The following is a 19,030-nucleotide window of genomic DNA, read 5'->3' on the forward strand; positions in this document are numbered from 1 at the left end:
CAATGCAGCAAACAGACAAAAAAAAATCTGATCATTATTTGGTGTGATCAGGTTTTCCCTTCAACACTCTCAGACACACTTTCATTTTCTTACAAATAGCTTAAAGGCCAATAAAATTATCCAATTCCACAGTGACTGACAATATCAGCTTGCTCCAACTCCATGTCAGTTTTCTGTGACTATCACACTAAGAGAAACTGAGCAAAATTTAAATTCATAAAGACTTACCCACAACATGTAGTTTTTAATTCGTCGGCAGGTTAAGTTGTTGCGAACATTTTAGAAGAACTTGGCACAGTTCTTCTTTGGATTAAAGCCGGTTCAGTTGCACCTGTCTCTTCATGTAATCCCAGATTAAAAAGTTGAGATCAGAGCTCCTTGTGACCAATTTGAGGGAAATGTTTTTACTTCATTTTCATTTTGCAGAAAGGCCTACAATCAAATTTTCAGAAAGAGCTGTTCCTATTGAATGATAAATGTTGGTCTTAAGCACTGTTCCCTCTAAACTGCGCGCGTGCGCAACTGCGCACTGCTGACACGGTCTGCGCACACAGAAAATCTGCGCGAACAAAAAAAATCCAACCTCAATTGTAAATAAAATAAACACGTAACAATTCATTCTGTGCTATTTTAAATGTGAGTCAGTGAGTGACCGGTGACTGGCTGCTGCAGCCAATGATGCGATTCACGTACGTATTTACCATAGACTGTATATAATGGTATTTACGCAGCTAATCAACGTCAGGCGTCCTTATGTGCAGCTACCGTTGTTCTCATAGATATGAATGAGTAGATAGGACACGCCCCTTTGAGTTGCGTGCTACGGAGGCTAAACTAGTGGGGCCAAAGTTTCAGTGCATTCTGTTGATGTAGACAGCATTTAAAACGTAAACAACAAGTATGCCGGCTCACTGTGCTGCATACAATTACACACTGCGTCATACGATTGAGACGATTTCATTATGAAATCTTGTTGAGAGCTTCCAGTCTATGAGAGCTAACTAGTTAGCCACTAGCAAAACACTAAGGCGAGCTAGCAGCTTGACAACCAAATACCAGACAATTAATAGTAGCTGTAGTATAGTCGTACAAGCAGTAGTAGTAATACTAAAAGTATAAGCAGCAATAGTAGTATAAACAGCTGTCAGAGTCGTAGAAGTATTATCAGCATTTGTAATAGTATTACAAGTTGTAGTAGCAGTGCCAGTATCAGCAGCAGTAGTTAGTGTACTACCACTACTACTAGTAGTAGTCACATTGCTATTACTACCACCGATACTACTAATAGTAGTTATAAAGCCTAACTCATGTATATCCAGATTACCATCTATGTTCTTCCTCCAAACCCATTTTATGATTGGGATTACAGGCAGTTCTTTAGGCTCTCAAATAATTGAAATGTTACTAAACAAGGTTATACTTATCAAATTAAATAGCTCTGGTCTCCAGTATATTGGCGAATTCGGTTCTTTGTACTTAATTTATTAGATGATTTCTTTTTAATATGTTGTGTACAGACTTAATTACTTCTGTCTACTTTTCTTACTCCATATAGGTTTCCCAGAGACTATGGGTTGAGGAGGAATTGGAAGTTTGTCGGCTTAGACCTGGTGTCATTCCATCAGTGTTAAACTTCCCGGCTCATCTTGGAAGAGTACGTACCAGAAAGACCACGACCAAGCAGCCTTGAGATCTTAGGCAGCGTCTCCCTGAGGTGGGTGTCAACGGTGTTCACGGTCAGGTCTGTGGTAATCCCGTCAAAAAACAAAACAGAAAAAAATCGAGATTATAAATCAACATGTAACCAAAGCACTCTGGGTATAACGCCACAGTATAGGATGTAGTTCAGAAAATGTCAAAGTATAGTATGCTTTACTCAAGAATAACATAGTATGGCCTGTAGTTCATAGTACAGCATGTTGGCAAGAAAAAAAAACAAAACATAGATTATTATGTGGTTCAAAAAGCGCAAAATGATAGGATGTTGCCTAAAATTGTCATGTATGATATGTGGTTCAAAAAATGTCATAGTGCAGTATATTGTCAAAATAGTATGTAATTCAAGAAAACATCAGAGTATAATATGTCATCTAAAAAATGCCATAGAATAATAATTTCATTGCACAAGTAAAAGTATAGTAACTTTTAAAACTGTTCAAATTCTTATGTTGCTAAAAAAAAAAAAAAAAAAAAAAAAAAGCGTCACAGTAATATGTCAATTAAAAAAGCCTATAGTATAGCGTGTCGTCCAACAAACATCATAGTATAGCATGTCGCTCTAAAACCATCACAGTATAGCCTTTAGTCCACAGCTGTCACTAGGTGAGGAGCAACACAAAAACAGTCCAAACGCTGGTTTCCAGAGGGTTAGATGAGAATTTATTTGAAAGAGTAAGTTTATAACAACACAACATGTGAGGGGGTTAAAAAGAAATGGGTGTTAGTAAAATAAAAATAAATCAACAGAACTAAAAGTGAACTTCATGTTGACATTGATGGGCATTCCAACCAGGAACAAAGTAAAAGATAATCAATACGAAAAAAAACTCTTCCTGTTTACCTCTTAAAACCCAAAATCACACCGCAGTAGCACCCTAAACTAAAACTACCAATGGGTTCCCTGTTTTCCTTTCTGAACAAGTCAAAGGTCCCTCTCTATCTCCCCACACATCCACCAACCACTGGAACACATCTCCAAAGTTCTGCTGGGCCAGCTCAGCTTCCCCTCAGAAGAAGTGCTGCCACCTGCCAGATGAAGGAGCCTTTTGAGAGGCAGCTGGCATCGTGATTGGACTGTACTTTGGTCTGTTCCAATCCAGCTTCAGCTCCAGAGACGGCAGGCGGGATGAGTCAACGGAGGCCGGGTGGACGAAGGCATGCAGCTGAGTACAATCCAGAAAACAACAGAGGAGGAGTGCATCAGCCCAGGGCCAGAACAAGCAGAGTAGCATCGTATGTCTCTTAGAAAACATCATAGTATAGCCTTTGGGATGAAAAAACACCATCATATACATCGTATATTGTACAAATAACAAGTCAAAGGAAAGAGACATACATTGTAGAATTGTAGTAATTGTGGGCTGACTGATTTACTGATTATCAGTATTTTATTTTTTACTGATTTACGGTAATAAATACATTTAAAAATGGTGCTACTTTGGCTCTGAACCTTTATCTACCTGTGGTCGCTCTGTCTTCTGGAGTGATTTGATTGGTTATACGTCACGAATAAAACTCCTTTAACTTAACATCTGTAAACAAAACAAAAACATATCAACAAAGTTTTCTGTGAGAGTTTGTGTTCTTCTAAATTTAACTCAAGATTTTAAATACTTTCATTTACTGCAAATGAATATCTACTCCAAATGTCTCACCAATAATCATTATCAGCCTTAAAAACCCACAAAACACCCCTCTATACTCGACGACACTTAGTACAGTCTGGTTCCCCCTTCTATAAATCTGCTTGGAATCGTCCACTTCCTGTTTGTCAAAGTGGCCTTCTACCTGGACAGGTTTTGTTGGAGCTCATGCAACAAACATTTTGGGTAACTGCACTTTAATATGGATGGATGACACTGAATTAGAGTCTGTTTTAATGACACTGAGTTAAGATGTGTAGCTGTCATTAAATACGGAATTATTTCTCTGAATTCACAGAGGAAAGTCTGAAATGTTTGCTAGGTTAGCGTCCCACATGTTCTTTGGCTCAGCTAAAGCTAACTCTCTCCAACTTCTGGATCTCTTGAGTTGCTTGTTGTTAAAATATCTTGCTAGAGGTGCTGAAGCTCAGAAAATCTGAGATGTTTGTTCAAAATAAGCTCATTCTCAAGTCTGATCTGAACTGTCCTCTTTTCTTTGAACTTTCCCTAATCTTAAGAGTTAATGACAGAGCAGCACATCCAGACTCATTTATGTAGAGATTAAACTTCAGTGTCATTCATTGATGTTAAAGTGCAGTTTTTCAAATGTTTGTTGCACATGCTTCCGACCAAACCAGTCCAGGTGGAAGACGATGTGAAGAGAAAGCTCCAGAGGATGAATATCACACATTTACGTTGGAAATAAATGTCCTTTAATTAGACGTTGTCATACAAAAGTTGGATTTCCCTTTAATGATGTTCAAATCTTTGTTGAGTGTTTTGTTGATGTTGGTTTCTAAATGTTTTTTGACACTCGGCCCCAAAGATTAAAACCTTTTACGGCTCACAAGCTGCAACAATTCACACATTATCAACTATCTTTCTGACTAAATTAAGATATAAAGTGAAAAACTGCCTGATTCCTGCATCATGAATGTAAATCTTTTTGGTTTTTATGACAGTAAACTGAATATATTTGGGTTTGACATTTTATAAACCAGAACAAGAAATGAAATACTGGAGAAAACAATCAACAGATTAATGGTCAAAGAAAATGTGTTTTCCAACATATATGGCTGAATTACTCCAACATTACAAGATACATACAATTTGAATTCAATTTTATTTATATAATGCCAATTACAGGTCAAATTGTCTCAAGACACTTTATTTTTCCATTTTTTGTCATATTTAAAATATGACAAAGTAAGAAATTTTAACCTCTTGACTAATCCAATTTATTATTTGGTTTTTAAGAGACTAATCGGCAACTAAAATAACTTCCTCCACTGAAGCTAATAAACATGAGGTCAAATAGAAGGAGCAGTTTTAAATACTGCAGTCCCACGATGACAAGAATAAAGTTTCTCAGCAAAAACTAAATCTGCTGGTGGATTCCGTTAAAGTCCTAATAAATGATAAAGTGTGATACTAAAGGTTTGTGGTTCTAAAAATGTCAGAGTAAAGATATCAAGTTGAACATGTGGATGGAGCTTGATAAAAGTTGACCTTTCATTTCTCTGGAGCCGACTCCATGGATTTTATGGATGGTGGTTAAAGACCTGCTCTTCTAGTCGTCTTCCTTCTAGTCGCTGTAAAAAGTCACTCCATCCTGGCCGACTTCAACACCTCTTCATGACAGCTTGTTCTGCCTCTGACCTCGTGGAAACTCAAGAAACTCGGGAAAACCTGTCGAGACTCGAAGAACTCGTCGGGCGGGGGAAGGTGTGGTGGGTGGTGGGGGGGAGGTGGGGGAGTAGAGGGGGGAGGCCGCCACCCACCTCCCCGCCTACTCTCCGCCCTGACTCCACCCAGACTCCGCCTTGGCTCCACCCATGTGGTCACTTTATTAACTACGATGCCAAAGGGACGACGAAATTATTTCTTTTCATCTGATCTGTAGCTCAGTGAGTTAAGGGTTTGCCTGTGGAGTTGCAGATTGCTGGTTCAAGACCAGACCCTTTTAAAATTTTTATCAAAATCCTGACAAAGACAAGCAAACCAAGAACATAGAACGAGGAAATGTTTGAAGAAACAACTTGATGTTTTCATTTCAGACTAGAAAACGCTTTAAGGCCTTTATCTGTTTTTGCTCTTTTTGATCGTTTTATTGTCTCTTCTGTTTAATTTGATCTTCTAAAGTCTAACTGGTGTCTTTTCAAATGTTTTGTCTTTAGTTTGATTCTTCTTAAACGTTTAGTTTTGCTCTTTTCTCACCTTTGATTCTTTTCTAATGTCTGATTTGATTTCCAAATGTTTTGTCTTTTTAATGTTTAATTGTTTTTTCAAATGTTTTATTGGCTTGTTTGAGTTTCTTTTTCTTTCCCAATATTTAATTTTTCAATTAAATCTTTAAGGTTTTTCTTTTTAAATGTTTTTCCACCTTTAAATGTTTAATTTTCTTTTTAAATTCTTCATTGTATTTTCTGTTTAATTCCTATTTGAAGTTTTATTGTCTTTAAGATGTAATTTTCTAATTAAACATTTAATTCTTTAATTAAATGTTCTGTCTTTTTTGGCCTTTTTCAGCTTTTTATTGGATAGGCGTAGTGAGAGACAGACAGGAAACGGGGGAAAAGAGTCAGGGGAAGACTTGCAGCAAAGGGCCACAAGCAGGAATCGAACCCGGAACGCTGCGTTGGGGACCAACCCCTGTACTTGGGTCACCCGCTTAACCCATTGAGCTATATGGGCACCCATGTTTTGTCTTTGTAAGGGTTTAATAATGTGATTAAATGTTTTGCATTTTTTAAAATGTTTAACATTCTTCTTGTTTAATGGTATTTTTTTTTAAATGTTTAATCATGGAAAATACTTTATCTGTAATTTCTAATATTTGTATTTTAAAAATTTTGTTGGATTTCATAACGACATGTATTGTACCTTGTTGAATTATCTCATTCAATATTTTGTCTGTTTAATATAATTTAATGTAATTTAATGTTTAACTCTATTAAACAGACAAAATATTGAATGAGATAATTCAACAAGGTACAATACATGTCGTTATGAAATCCAACAAAATTTTTAAAATACAAATATTAGAAATTACAGATAAAGTATTTTCCATGATTAAACATTTAAAAAAAAATACCATTAAACAAGAAGAATGTTAAACATTTTAAAAAATGCAAAACATTTAATCACATTATTAAACCCTTACAAAGACAAAACAATTAAAGAATTAAATGTTTAATTAGAAAATTACATCTTAAAGACAATAAAACTTCAAATGGGAATTAAACAGAAAATACAATAAAGCATTTAAAAAGAAAACTAAACATTAAAAGGTGGTATATGTATATATAATTTAATTGTATTTAATGTTTAACTCTATTAAACAGACAAAATATTGAATTAGATAATTCAACAAGATACAATACGTCATTATGAAATTAAACAAAATTTTTAAAATACAAATATTAAAAATTACAGATTTCCAAAATTAAACATTTAAAAAATAAAATTAAACAAGAAGAATATTAAACATTTTAAACAACGCAAACCATTTAATTAGATTATTAATCCTTTAAAAAGACAAAACATTTAATTAAAAAATTAAATGTTTAATTAGAAAATTACATCTTAAATTTCTTAAATCTTTTAAATAATAAAACTTTTTAAAAGTTTTATTGTATTAATTTTTTTCCTTTGATTTAATTGCTTTTTGTTATGTAGTTTATTTCTTTAATCTTCTTTTTCTGTCAAGATTTTAACCCCAACCTTAAAAATGAAATAAACCTTTAAATCACAATGAAAATACTTCTGTTGTCACAATCATGAGTTAGTCAGTTATTCAGTTTATCAATTCAACTTTATTTGTTTAGCACCTTTTACACAGATGACAAAACTAAACAAGCAAAGAGAAAAAACTATGATTAAAACTCAAAAACATTAAATAAAAAAAAAAAAAAAAAAAAAAAAACATTTAACATGGTAATAAAATATGTTGTGTCCAGGGGATGGAGGGAGTTTATTGAAGTCTTCTTGGGCTCACATGGGAAATCATTTAAAATATAAACTTGATATTCAGTCTAAGGAAACTGCAGAGCGACAGAAGAACCAACAATATCGCCTGTTTTCTCCTTTAATGAGTCGACTCTTCTTGTGCTTTCAGACCAAAGAACTACAGATTCTTCACAACCTGCTCAAACTCTTGGTACAGGACCTCACCACACGGGTCAAGAAGGTTTCCATCTCATTTCTACTCTGAAGCTCACCTTCTCCTGCTCAAACTGCTGACAAATGTTTCTGCTGCTCTAAAGTCTGGTCTCCAGAACTTCCTAAAAACTCTTAAAGTCTCTTCTGCTGCAGGTTGCTTTGTAGAACTGTTCCAGAAAACCTCACTAAACCACATGGACGGGCCTCAAGATAGTCGTCCAAATGAAACCGTACAAAAACCAAACTAGCACAACCCAAACGCTAAAGTCTCCTGCAGCCTACCAGAGAACCTCTGAGAACAGAGAATCAGGACAGGAACTCTTACCTTCTGGACAACCAACGTTGGTTCTCAAACAAGAATACAGAATGTGTCTGACCAAAAACCTCTGAAGACTCACTACAGCCAAGATAAAGACACAACTCAGGTGGACCAAATCCACTAATCACTGCACACATTAGCACCATGTGCTAACTGTGGCTAAAGAACCTCATTTACCAAGACAACTATCCAGTACAAAGCCCTAAAACACACCAAGAAACACATTAAGGATGATTTTACTGCTGGAAGCTGCAAGCCAACACCTAAAGAACAGACTAAAGCAACGGAGCCAAACCCGGTTAAGTGGGGAAGAGAAGCAGAGGAAATGTTTGTCTGCAGCTAAATAAAGCAGGAAGACACTGAGCTGCTCAGGTGTTCCTGATAACACCAAGCTGCTCAGGTGTTCCTGATAACACCAATCAGCCACCTGGACAGCCAATAGGAACACAGCTTACTGGAAGTCCAGAGGGCTGGGTTAGTGAAGGAAATTCAGTTTAAAGTTGAAGCAGAAGGTTAATAAAGAAAGTTGAAAACCACCTTCTGATACCTGAAATCTCTGAGTTTTCACACAAAGAACACCTGAACATGTCAAACTGGCTTCATAGTAGAACCATCATTGTAAAAACGTCATAGTATGGTGTGTTGCTCAAAAAACATTAGGACCCAGCTGTCAGGGGACAAACATGTAAGAAACATGAGAACAGAGAGAACCCAACCAGTAGGTCACAGTTTATCATCCCCCAGTCATCTCCTGAAGTCCATATGGTGAGAGACATCAGTATCTGGTTGTTAATTTACCAGAGGATGCTTATAATCATGCTGATGTGGTCTGTACTCTACAGTATTTTAGTGACTCAATAAATGCCTAAGTTGTTTTTTATTTTTTTTAAAATGCTTTTTACTTTTTAATAAACATTTAAGAGCTTATATGTAATCAATAAATGGCCTTTGCCTATTTTAAGAAAAATTCACTCAGAACTCTGATGTTAACAGTACTAAATAAATCAATAAATACATGCATACACACAAAAATAAGTTAATACATTAACTGTGTTAAGATAAGATTTAGATTTTTAAAAAAGTTGTTTATGTTTTTGCAGAATCCAGTATTGCTCACTGGTTGGTCATTACATTTTATTAGTTTGATTTCACTGTTTAAAATGATGCCACCTCTTTTCAGACAGAACCTGTGATAATAAAACAATACAAAATTTTTAGTTCCGTGTTAATAAAGCACTTAAAGCTTTAAGTATGGCTAAATGCTTTTTTCAAAATTAAATATATCACTCCTTAGGTGGTAGTGGCCCCAAGTTCAGTAAAGTTGGAAAGATATTCACAGATTCGGGCTTCCAGCATCAATAACTCATTAGATATAGGTTGTCAAAACATAAACGGTGCCTCTTTCCCATTGTTGCAAGGCAGATAATGTGCTACAAGCCCAGTTTTATCAAAAGTAGCTGTCTTTCAAGCTACAGGAATAACATTGGTGTCTATGGAGTGAACAGGGTCCGTCTGCAATTTGCAAAACCACTGCAACAGTAAAGAGAGACAAATATTCAATAACTTCACTCTTATACATTGTAGTGTCACTAAAATCACTGCAGCCTTCAACTGGCTCTTGTTGACAAAGTGTTTTAACAGAAATGTAAATGCTGTAATTTGATTCTTTTAATGAACCATGTAACTTGAATGGATGTGATGCTGGTGTGACCACAGTGCACACGTCTGATGTTGCTCACAGTGGTCCAAAGGACGCTCAGGGAGTTTGTGTGTTTGCTCAGACTCATGAAAAATTAGAGGGAACATTGGTCTTAAGTGAGGCTTGATGAATAAGAAATGAATGTTTCCTGTAAAAATTAACTATCAGATAGACTTATTTATTGTGTTAACAAGCAACATGTAGAGATCATGTGTTTTAAGATATGTAACTCTACCTATTATTTCTTCTTTGGTTCTTGCATAAAGGAAATTACACTTGTTTTCTCCAGTTTTTCCCAAGTGATACTCGTAAGCCTTATTCAGCATGTGGTGGTCACGTATCCTTTTTTGTTTGGGTTGTGATCACTGTTTTTCATATGGTAACAGAGGAACACACACTGTGACAGAGGCCTCCCAGTTTCACACTGACTGCAGTTTCCCCAAAATAAACTCCTCCACTTCTTCAAACAGGATTGAGCAGCGCATCCTTCAGTCATCACCAGCTCAAAAAAATGTGTAATTTGTGCTGATCGTCATTCAATTCAGCTATGGCCTTAGTCAGTGCGGACAATGTAAAAACTTCTGTTATACATGTCTAATCTGTTCCAACTTCCCCCTAAAACACTGGCAAAAAATAATGTGATGAAACTGTCTGTGCTCCCCTCTGTTTAATGTGAATATTAATATTATAATGCAGGACTGTGACCTAGATTTGTGTTACCATGTTCATCTCAGAGATGTTTTGAGATCAGAACAAAATCTGAATCTGAGAAGTGATACAAAGGTCTGCATGTCACCCTCTGGTGGTCGTGTTAAAAGAATGTATCCAACTTCTTCACACATCTACTAAATGAAATCAAAATAAATTGAATTAAATTAGATTTAGTCTTTAAACAGCTTATTTCAGAACACTGCAACAACTGGGGTCATTGTTCTGTTAGAGGACTGTCTTCACACATGCTGACAGATGGACAAAAAAGGTTCAAAACACTGTCACTCCTTACAGCACACATCTCATCATAATGCAGAATTCATCCCTATAAATCATGTGTAATGGTAAAATGCCACAAAGATAAATCCTATCAACAAAGGAATTGTCATTTAATCATGCCACCAACAGAAGGTTAGCTGTGGTGTTTCTTATCTCTGCTTTTGATTTCATTCTGGCTACATGTACCTTCTACTGGATACTGGAGAAACGTTATCGCATCTGATATGACGACAACAAAGATTAATTTGATTTGATTTCATGAGCTCATCCTTTTAACAGCATCAGAATAAGTTTGTATTGTGTAACATTTGGCCTAAGGCTTGTGTGAGAAAGTTTTTTCTCCATCTGTGAAAACTTCAAATTAGACACGACAAAGCAAAATATACTTAAATTATTTACAGTAAAAGACTCCCAATGCGGAATGGCACCATTACAAGATTTACGAGATGATTACTGTCGATTAAATAATGTGGAAGTAGTTTCACATCTCTGTAGTGCTATTTCAGCCCTGCAGAATGTGTGAGCAATGATATGTTAGCAGCATTTTAATTTGGTAGATGGCTGAAATGGAGTTAATTTTAACTACACGATATAAAGCTATATCTGGGCAGATGTACGTTTCTATTAAAACTGAATCAGTAAAACATAACACGGTTGTCAGATAACTGCATTAAATACAAAAAAACATATCTTTCTGAAATGTGGTAAAACATAGTACATTAAAAAAAAATCATAAAATGAAATAATACAGTAACTCGAATAAATATTTGCAACAATAATCCGTGTATAAACCGTGTATGGTTCGCTCATTCGTTTTTCCGTTTCAAAATAAAATGAGAAAAAACAAATAATTGCTGTTTTTTTGTTTTTTCGTTTAAAAATTAAATTCGAAAAACAAAAGGTAGAGAAAGAAAAAAACCGCTGGGTTTTTACAAATTTTAAGCTTTCAACAAAAGAAAAAGCTTTTTTCCTATTTGGAAGCTGCCGGCAGAACCGGAAGTCAAAGTCATAATTTTTGGCGACTTGACGTCACTTCTCTGTCTCTAACTCCGTACCACGTACTTTGAAAACAACGAAGACATGTTTGTCTTATTTAGAGGGAGCAGACGCATCACACAGAGCTCATGATCTCAATGTGAACAAAATCGCTTTAATATTCCAATTAAGTATTTTTAAGTATTAAAATGTGAAGAACTCTGGCGATTCCAACTTGTTCCAGTTTAATCAGGTGATCTGTTGATAGTTTCCGTCTCCAGATGTTTCCTCCACAGATTCGTCACGATCAGACCTGACTGTGTGTGAAATAAAGATACTAGTGTAACCAAGTTAGGACTGGTGAGGGTCTTCTGTTTTTTTTTAACACGGAACCGACAACGCCACCTAGGGACTTTCACCCTAAGAATGTTAACAATCCTGCCCCTCAACAGAGGGCTTTCCCTACTAAACACAGGTACGTGCACAAATGAATACAGAGGCGTGTATAGAAAAATATAAATACAATTTTTATTCTGGTACAAAAATACGTTCAGCACACAACACACACTAATGTTACTATAAATGCAGTTATTAAAACTGGAAGTCACACAGGGCCTACGCAGCTATGGAGGGGAGAAACCTGATTACGGAGCCAGAGAACACAGCCACAACAACCTGAGGATAAACACACACGGGGAGAAAACGAAACTAAACTGAACCAAGCAAACTGATACAAAACTAGGCAAAACGACTACAAACTAAAAGAAAGAAACAACAAAATAAACAAGCAAAAAGTCAAGGCAACAGAGGCAAAACTGTAATGAAACAAAGAAATGTTTAACCACAATCAAGCAACAGAACGATAACAATAAGCATAAACAAACATTTTGGTTACCTCAGCTGTCCGACCCTACACACGCATGACGCCGCCAATAAGCAGAGACACAGTCGGCGGACTCTGCACTGCAGCCACAGAACACTGGTCTTAAAAGAAAAAACAATATTAATACAAACTCTAAAGCTTACCAGTATTTCGCGTGCTGCACAGCGCGTACCTGTTCAGGAGTGTTCAGGAGTATACTGGAGCTACGTCCGTCAATCAACTTGAACCCCCTGCTGCAACGGCCAAACCAATCATTAGTTCCCCCACAGCATGATGGCTAATCAGCCGGTCACACTAGATAAAGAAGACCTGCCGAAAAACGTCGGCATCACTACTTAATAAAGTCTATATCCATGTAAATATTACTTGCAGACAGTAAAAAGAAATGTGCTGGTTGCAATAAAAAAAACACGTTTTTTTTTTTTTTTAATAAAAGCTGAGAGGAAACGATGGAATCCAGAGATAAAATTAGAGACCACAGTCTGACGTATCATGCCACCGATCAGTCTGATAAACATCCCGCTTCATCCACATAGATCTTTGTCATCCTGTCAGGTGTTTAACACCTGGTGATTGTTCAGAAAACACGCCCAGGTTAACTGGGGATAGTCACAACTTAACACAAGCTACCTGGTTAATAACGAGACACAAAACTAATTAATGTCTCACCAAGAAAACCCACAACATAGAAGCACATCCACTGCTGTGTGTTAGTCTGAGTTCAGTGGAACAGATCCAGAGCAGAACTTCAGGTTTAACTCGGGTTTGTTCTCAGAAACACTCAGAGCCTCAGCAGCCTCCCATCAGGACAACACGCAGCAGAACATTAGCTGGATCTGATAAAATACATCAGAACATCAGCTGGATCTGATAAAATACATCAGAACATCAGCTGGATCTGATAAAATACATCAGGACATCAGCTGGATCTGATAAAATACATCAGAACAACACACAGCAGAACATCAGCTGGATCTGATAAAATACATCAGAACACGCAGCAGAACATCAGCTGGATCTGATAAAATACATCAGAACAAACTGAGACCACGTTGTTAAAACTAGTCACTCAGAACACAATAAAACACGTTCAGTCCTCCGTCCTAACCGTCATTTCAGAGCACGTTAACCGCTGAAAATATTAAATAAAAATGGAAGTAAAGGGATCCGATCTGGTCAAAACAAACAATATGTGTGTGAGTTGTGTCTTTCCAAAAACTCTGGCTGGTTTAGAAATGGAAAAATCGTTTAAAGTCGTGGCAGAGGAAGACTAGAATACTTCCAGTACTGTACAGTCTGAGTGATTAAACTACGCAGGTAGTTTGTGTTATATTTTTGTAATCCTTTTTATATCCCTGTGAAGATGTTTATCGTACTGATCGGTGGCATGATGAGTTAGACTGTGGTCTCTAATTTTATCTCTGGATTACATCGTTTCCTCTCACCCTTCATAAAAATTTGTTTTGTTTTTTTTTAAATTTCGCCAGCACATTTCTTTTTATTGTCTGTAGGTGATATTTACATGGATATAGACTTTATTAAATAGTGACGCCGACGTTTTTCGGCAGGTCTTCTTTATCTAGTATCTTTATTTGAAGCACAGCCAGGTCTGGTCGGGACGAATCTGAGGACGAAACATCTGGAGACGGAAACTATCACCAGTTAACCTGATCACCAGTTAAACTGGAACAGCGGCACCAGTAGATGACCAGTATCCCGTCATAAACTGTCGTCCACATGTCGGATCTGACTGTAAAACACACAGAAGTGAAACGTAACATTCTACACTTAATAAAGTATGGCACTGAAAATAACATCTGTGGTTAACAGAACAAATTCCAGCTCTCTCCAAATCAGCATCGGACACATGATTGATCTTCTTAAACTGTTCTCCAGCAGAAACTTCTGACTCTCATTATAGAGCAACGTGGAGCTCCATGATTTCTGCGTGGGTTTTCCACTCAAAGAGAATTAAATAGGAAAAGGGCTCGAGGACAGCCATTCTAGATGTGTTCACGGTCCAGACCAACTCGAAACTGTTCTTCCTCGGCGACTTCCGGTGTTACTACAAAATAAAACAACAGCCGTATTTTGTATTTTGGGTTTAAAAAGCTAGAGCAAAAAACCAACGCTGTGTTTTTTTTCATTAGTTAAATAATACATTTCTACATTTAGGTTTTAAAAACGGAAAAACAAAAAAACATCGTGGTTTATTGTTTTTCTTTTAGATTTTATTTTGAAACGGAAAAACGAATGAGCGAACCATACACGGTTTTACACGGATCGAGTATTTATCTGGTAATTGGATTTTCCGTTCTGAAACGGGTATTGAAAAACCAAAAACGAGTGGTTATTTGATTTTCGTTTTAAAATGCAAAAATTAAAATTGAAATACAAGGCATTTTTCCTTTTCATGATCAGAAAGGGATGTACGAAATTTTAATAATGCTTTGATTTTCATTTTATATTTAGAATAACAAAAAAATAAAATCAGTATCAGACAGAAACGAAAAAAGGTCAGTTTTTTTCATTTTCTGAGACCGGAAGTGGTCATCAGCAAGTGTGGAGCCAAACAACAACAAGATTCTCAGAGGGCGGAGCCAGAGAGCAGTGATTGGTCAGACCATAGATAATATAGAAGACAGCGCGCTAGCGTATCTAGTCTATGTGTATCTATGGTCGGCACCCCTGGTAGCATCTCTGGCTGCTGTTGAACTTGTTTTTGGAGTAAAACACGGTAAGAAGATAAATACTTCTAACCAGTAGTGTTGCTTTGTTGTACGTTAAGTCAGCGACTTGTGAAGAGTTGTGTTTTGTCGTGTTTGAGTAGTTGGTCCGGACGCGTTAGCTAGCTAAGCGGCTAAGTTAGCTAGCGGGCTAATCAACACAGGTGGCTAACTTACCGCTGAACACCTGTGTTAGTTGCTGCCGCAGCTGTTTGTCATTATTAGAATGAAATTCTCAACCTGTAATTCTCTGCTGTGTATTTTAGCTTTTAAAGAAGTTATTTTACTTTAAGGTTAACTGAAACCCGGTCAGCTGCACTGAAGTTTAACATTCAGCTGGTTTGAATTAAACCACGCTTAACATTGTAAAACATTACCTCTCTGAATCTTCATAATTTCATTAAATTACTTCTCTCTTTCACTGCTCAAGTTCAATCCAGTATATAAAGTGACATTAATAGTGACTAAACTAACAACCAGCCATTGGATTTATTTATTATTGCATGTATTTGTAGTAAAACATGAGTTGAAACATCCTACTTTTGGATCTAGAACTGCACAAGCTGTTCATTTTCAGTCACCTGACGAGTTAAACTCCCCTTTTTATGTGAGGTTGAAGCAGAAAGTCTGAGTTAACAAAGAAAGTTGTTTATAATTTGCGATACCTGTTATCTCTGACTGAGGCTTTAGTTTTTGTTGAGCTGATTTACACGCAGAAACTTTGTTCAGGAAGATTTCTCAGTAGCTCAGAGGACAGGCTGCTTTTTACACAACCTTGTAAGAGAATGTCTGTCAATGCTTTCAGCAGAATTTAGGAACACAACACTTCCTAAACAGATATTTTGAAGCTGTGAGGTTGAACGTTTGAGAGTATATCAGTGTGTTTCTTTGTGGTCTTTCTGTTTCTAGGTGGAAGCTGAATTAGTGAGGATGACTCCTGCTCCTGTCATCTCTAAGCTCCTCACACATCTTTACCTGCACATGAGGAAAATCACTCCTGTAGAATGCAGGTATGTTTGTCATTATTATAAAAAGATGTTGCCTGGTGACCTGTCAGAAACCCATTATACAGAGTCAGCCAAAATAATGTTTACACACATCAGGAAAAGAAAAACTTGCATAAATATTTCAATACCAAATTTATTCAGACATCATGAGATTAATAAAAGTTATCTTTGGCCTCTACAATTACAAGAGGTGCTCAAAGTGGTGGCCACTGGCTTCCAGACATTTCTGTTGTGTTGTAGACGCCACTTGTTGATGCTCCATTCATGAGGGTAGCGCCATCTGTTGGGAAAACATCCTACAACAGAACAGAGTTATCGTGATTTGATCAAACTTAGAAAGAGGTATCTAGATGTGTAGAAGTACTTATACAAATGAAATATCCATAATAATTTAATAATAATTTTCTTTTCCTGATGTGTGTATACATTATTTTGGCTGATTTTGTGAACTTAATGAGAACAAAACTGTCATGTAATTGTTGCTCTGAAAGCTTCTTTAGTGAAAACCGGCTGGTGTTCTGTTTTGAAACAAACTGCTGTTGAGGTCTGTGTTTTTAGGTTTAACTCCACAGTTTGTGAATGAACTGATTTTTTTTTTTTCCTGGTCAATGTGGACGTTATAATTGATGGTAACGTTTACTGATCATATAATCAGCATGAAAATATAACAGTATAACATTCTGACCACCTGACTAATACTGTGTTGGTCCCTTTATGCTGCTAAAACTCCTCTGACCCAGTGGTTCATCAGAACCTCTCGGGATGTCCTGTGGATTCTGTGGATCCTGTGGGTTGCAGGGTGGGTCCTACCTAGACCAGGCTGATCCTGGACCATCCCACAGATGCTCAATCAGATCTGGATGTGGGGAGTGTGGAACCCAGGTGAACAGCTTAGCTCTGTCGTGTTCCTCGGACCACTCCTGTAGTAGCAGTTTTAGTTTGTCCTGCTGAGGGTGGCAGCTGGCATCAAGGACTGCTGTTGCCATGGAGACTAGGGGGTTGTTTGTCCTGCAGTGTTTAGGTGGTGGTACATGTCAAACATCCACATGAACGTCAAGGTTTCCCAGCAGAATGTTGCATTAGAACAAGATGATGGATGTTGTTCTCTTCAGCTGTCAGTGGTCAGAATGTTGTGGCTGATTGGTGGATCTGTCTGCCTTTACTCTGACATCCAGAGTTATACAAAAGTGTAGTATGTGTGCAGTGCAGAAGAGATTTACTTTATTGTATGCATTTGTTATTTTATTTTTTTTAAGGGAGAGCATTTTTTTATCCACCTGAAGAAGACCTAATCTTTCCCTTCAAAGGATAGTTAATAATTACTACAGCTTCCATAGTGGTCCCATCAGAGAAAATCATATCCATATACAGATTTTTATTAATTCCAGGGCTGGTTCAGAAAAGATTATAATAATAACTACATCAGATAATTCTTGGTCGCAGCTGGAATTTTGCAGACTGAGAGATGGTTGAGAAGGTTTGCTGTTATTGTTTTAGCAAAATATGTTATAACAGAAGATCTTTATCATCATTGTACATGAAATTATCTGCAAACCAGCAAAGTGCATCAGTCTGAGGTATCTAAAAATAAAAGTAAAGAAAAATGCTTCTAAAGCCAATAATAAACAGAATATTTTGAGGGAATATCCTAAAAAGGAAAGAAAAGCTCCATTCTGACTCCTCTCAGGATAAACTGTCATTAAAATTGACTTTAAATTTAGCTTCAACACGAGATAAAAACATTTACTTTCATTACTGATATTGTCAAGTTTTAATAAAGTTCATGCTACTTTTATAAAATGATGAAAGTGAATAAATTGTATTTCTGTGATCTGTGTTTGATTTCTGTCTTTTCTCCTGTCATCCAGATGTTCAGAGGGAGATGATGCCACATCTGGTCCAGCTGATGGAAGGTCTTGAAGTTCTCTGACTGGCCTCGACTGAAGATGGTCGTCTCACTGGATTTAAGGTTCAGATGCTCAGTAACAAACTCCACCAATGAGCCAACAGGGAAGCTTTAGGTTTATTAAATGTTGCTATGAAGGTATCACTGTTTTTCTTTGTGAATGCAATGTGCTCCAACTGAAACTTGAATTAGAACTTAGAAGTAAATCCTTCCATCTGAAAGGATCTAGTTGCATTAATAACCTCGTAACATTCACATTTTTATTCCAGTCTTGGTTGGAAATAGAATCTCTGTATTGATTCAGGTAAAAACTGAACTTCACAGCATGTTGGAGCAAAACAACCAGATGAAAACTGTGATGGTGTTGGATTGTCAGACCGTAATGTTGCAGCTCAAAGCAGCTTTTCTAGCTCAGTTCATTCTGACATTCAGCTATGAATCAACACAGCAGATGGTGATCCATGCTGTGGAAGTCTCACATCTCCTGATTTAATGGAGCTGCTTTACACTTTTTACACTGTTTATTCACCAACACTTTATTTAATAAAAGTCCCATCTAGTTTTTATGAGGAATGTGATGTTTTAATTTCTCTGTGAATAACTGCAGTCTAATGCAACAGCTGGAGTTGTAACATCTGTCCTGATATTGATCATGAAGTATTGATCAGAATACTTATGGTCAGCAGTCATCCCTGAAGTTTTACATTAAAATCTTTACTTGTGTTGTGAACTTTGGTAAGAAGCAGAAACGTTAGCGTTGCCATGGATACATGAGTGTTAAATTCTGTCCATGTTTCCATTTTGGGAAATTCAGTCCAGTTCCAGAATGTGGAGGAATTTAGTCTCATGATCACAGACAACAAATATTATCTGAAAGTCGGGTTATTGTTGTTTATCAGCACAATACAAAAAGATTAATGTTAGAAATATTCCAGTTAAGACTCTAGAATATCATGATTTATGTAAATTTAACTCAATAATATGAATGTTGAGGTTAAGATT

The 19,030-nt window shown here is 36.6% G+C and overlaps 3 long non-coding RNA genes across 3 annotated transcripts; 2 read left to right on the forward strand and 1 right to left on the reverse strand.

Annotated features, from left to right (window-relative positions):
- The first annotated feature begins 1,557 nt into the window (after window positions 1-1,557).
- Window positions 1,558-3,151, forward strand: LOC129350915 (uncharacterized). Its single transcript, XR_008604504.1, has 2 exons — window positions 1,558-1,714; window positions 2,648-3,151. It is a non-coding gene; the product is annotated as an uncharacterized LOC129350915 (long non-coding RNA).
- Window positions 3,152-12,012: 8,861 nt separating this feature from the next.
- Window positions 12,013-13,274, reverse strand: LOC118469828 (uncharacterized). Its single transcript, XR_004846793.2, has 2 exons — window positions 12,562-13,274; window positions 12,013-12,490 (listed from the first exon to the last, which is right to left on the reverse strand). It is a non-coding gene; the product is annotated as an uncharacterized LOC118469828 (long non-coding RNA).
- Window positions 13,275-15,986: 2,712 nt separating this feature from the next.
- LOC129350918 (uncharacterized) lies at window positions 15,987-18,594 on the forward strand. The gene is made up of 2 exons (XR_008604506.1): window positions 15,987-16,125; window positions 17,991-18,594. It is a non-coding gene; the product is annotated as an uncharacterized LOC129350918 (long non-coding RNA).
- Window positions 18,595-19,030: the final 436 nt, after the last annotated feature.

Source organism: Amphiprion ocellaris, chromosome 17 (assembly GCF_022539595.1).
Source record: "Amphiprion ocellaris isolate individual 3 ecotype Okinawa chromosome 17, ASM2253959v1, whole genome shotgun sequence".
NCBI classification, from domain to species: domain Eukaryota; kingdom Metazoa; phylum Chordata; class Actinopteri; family Pomacentridae; genus Amphiprion; species Amphiprion ocellaris.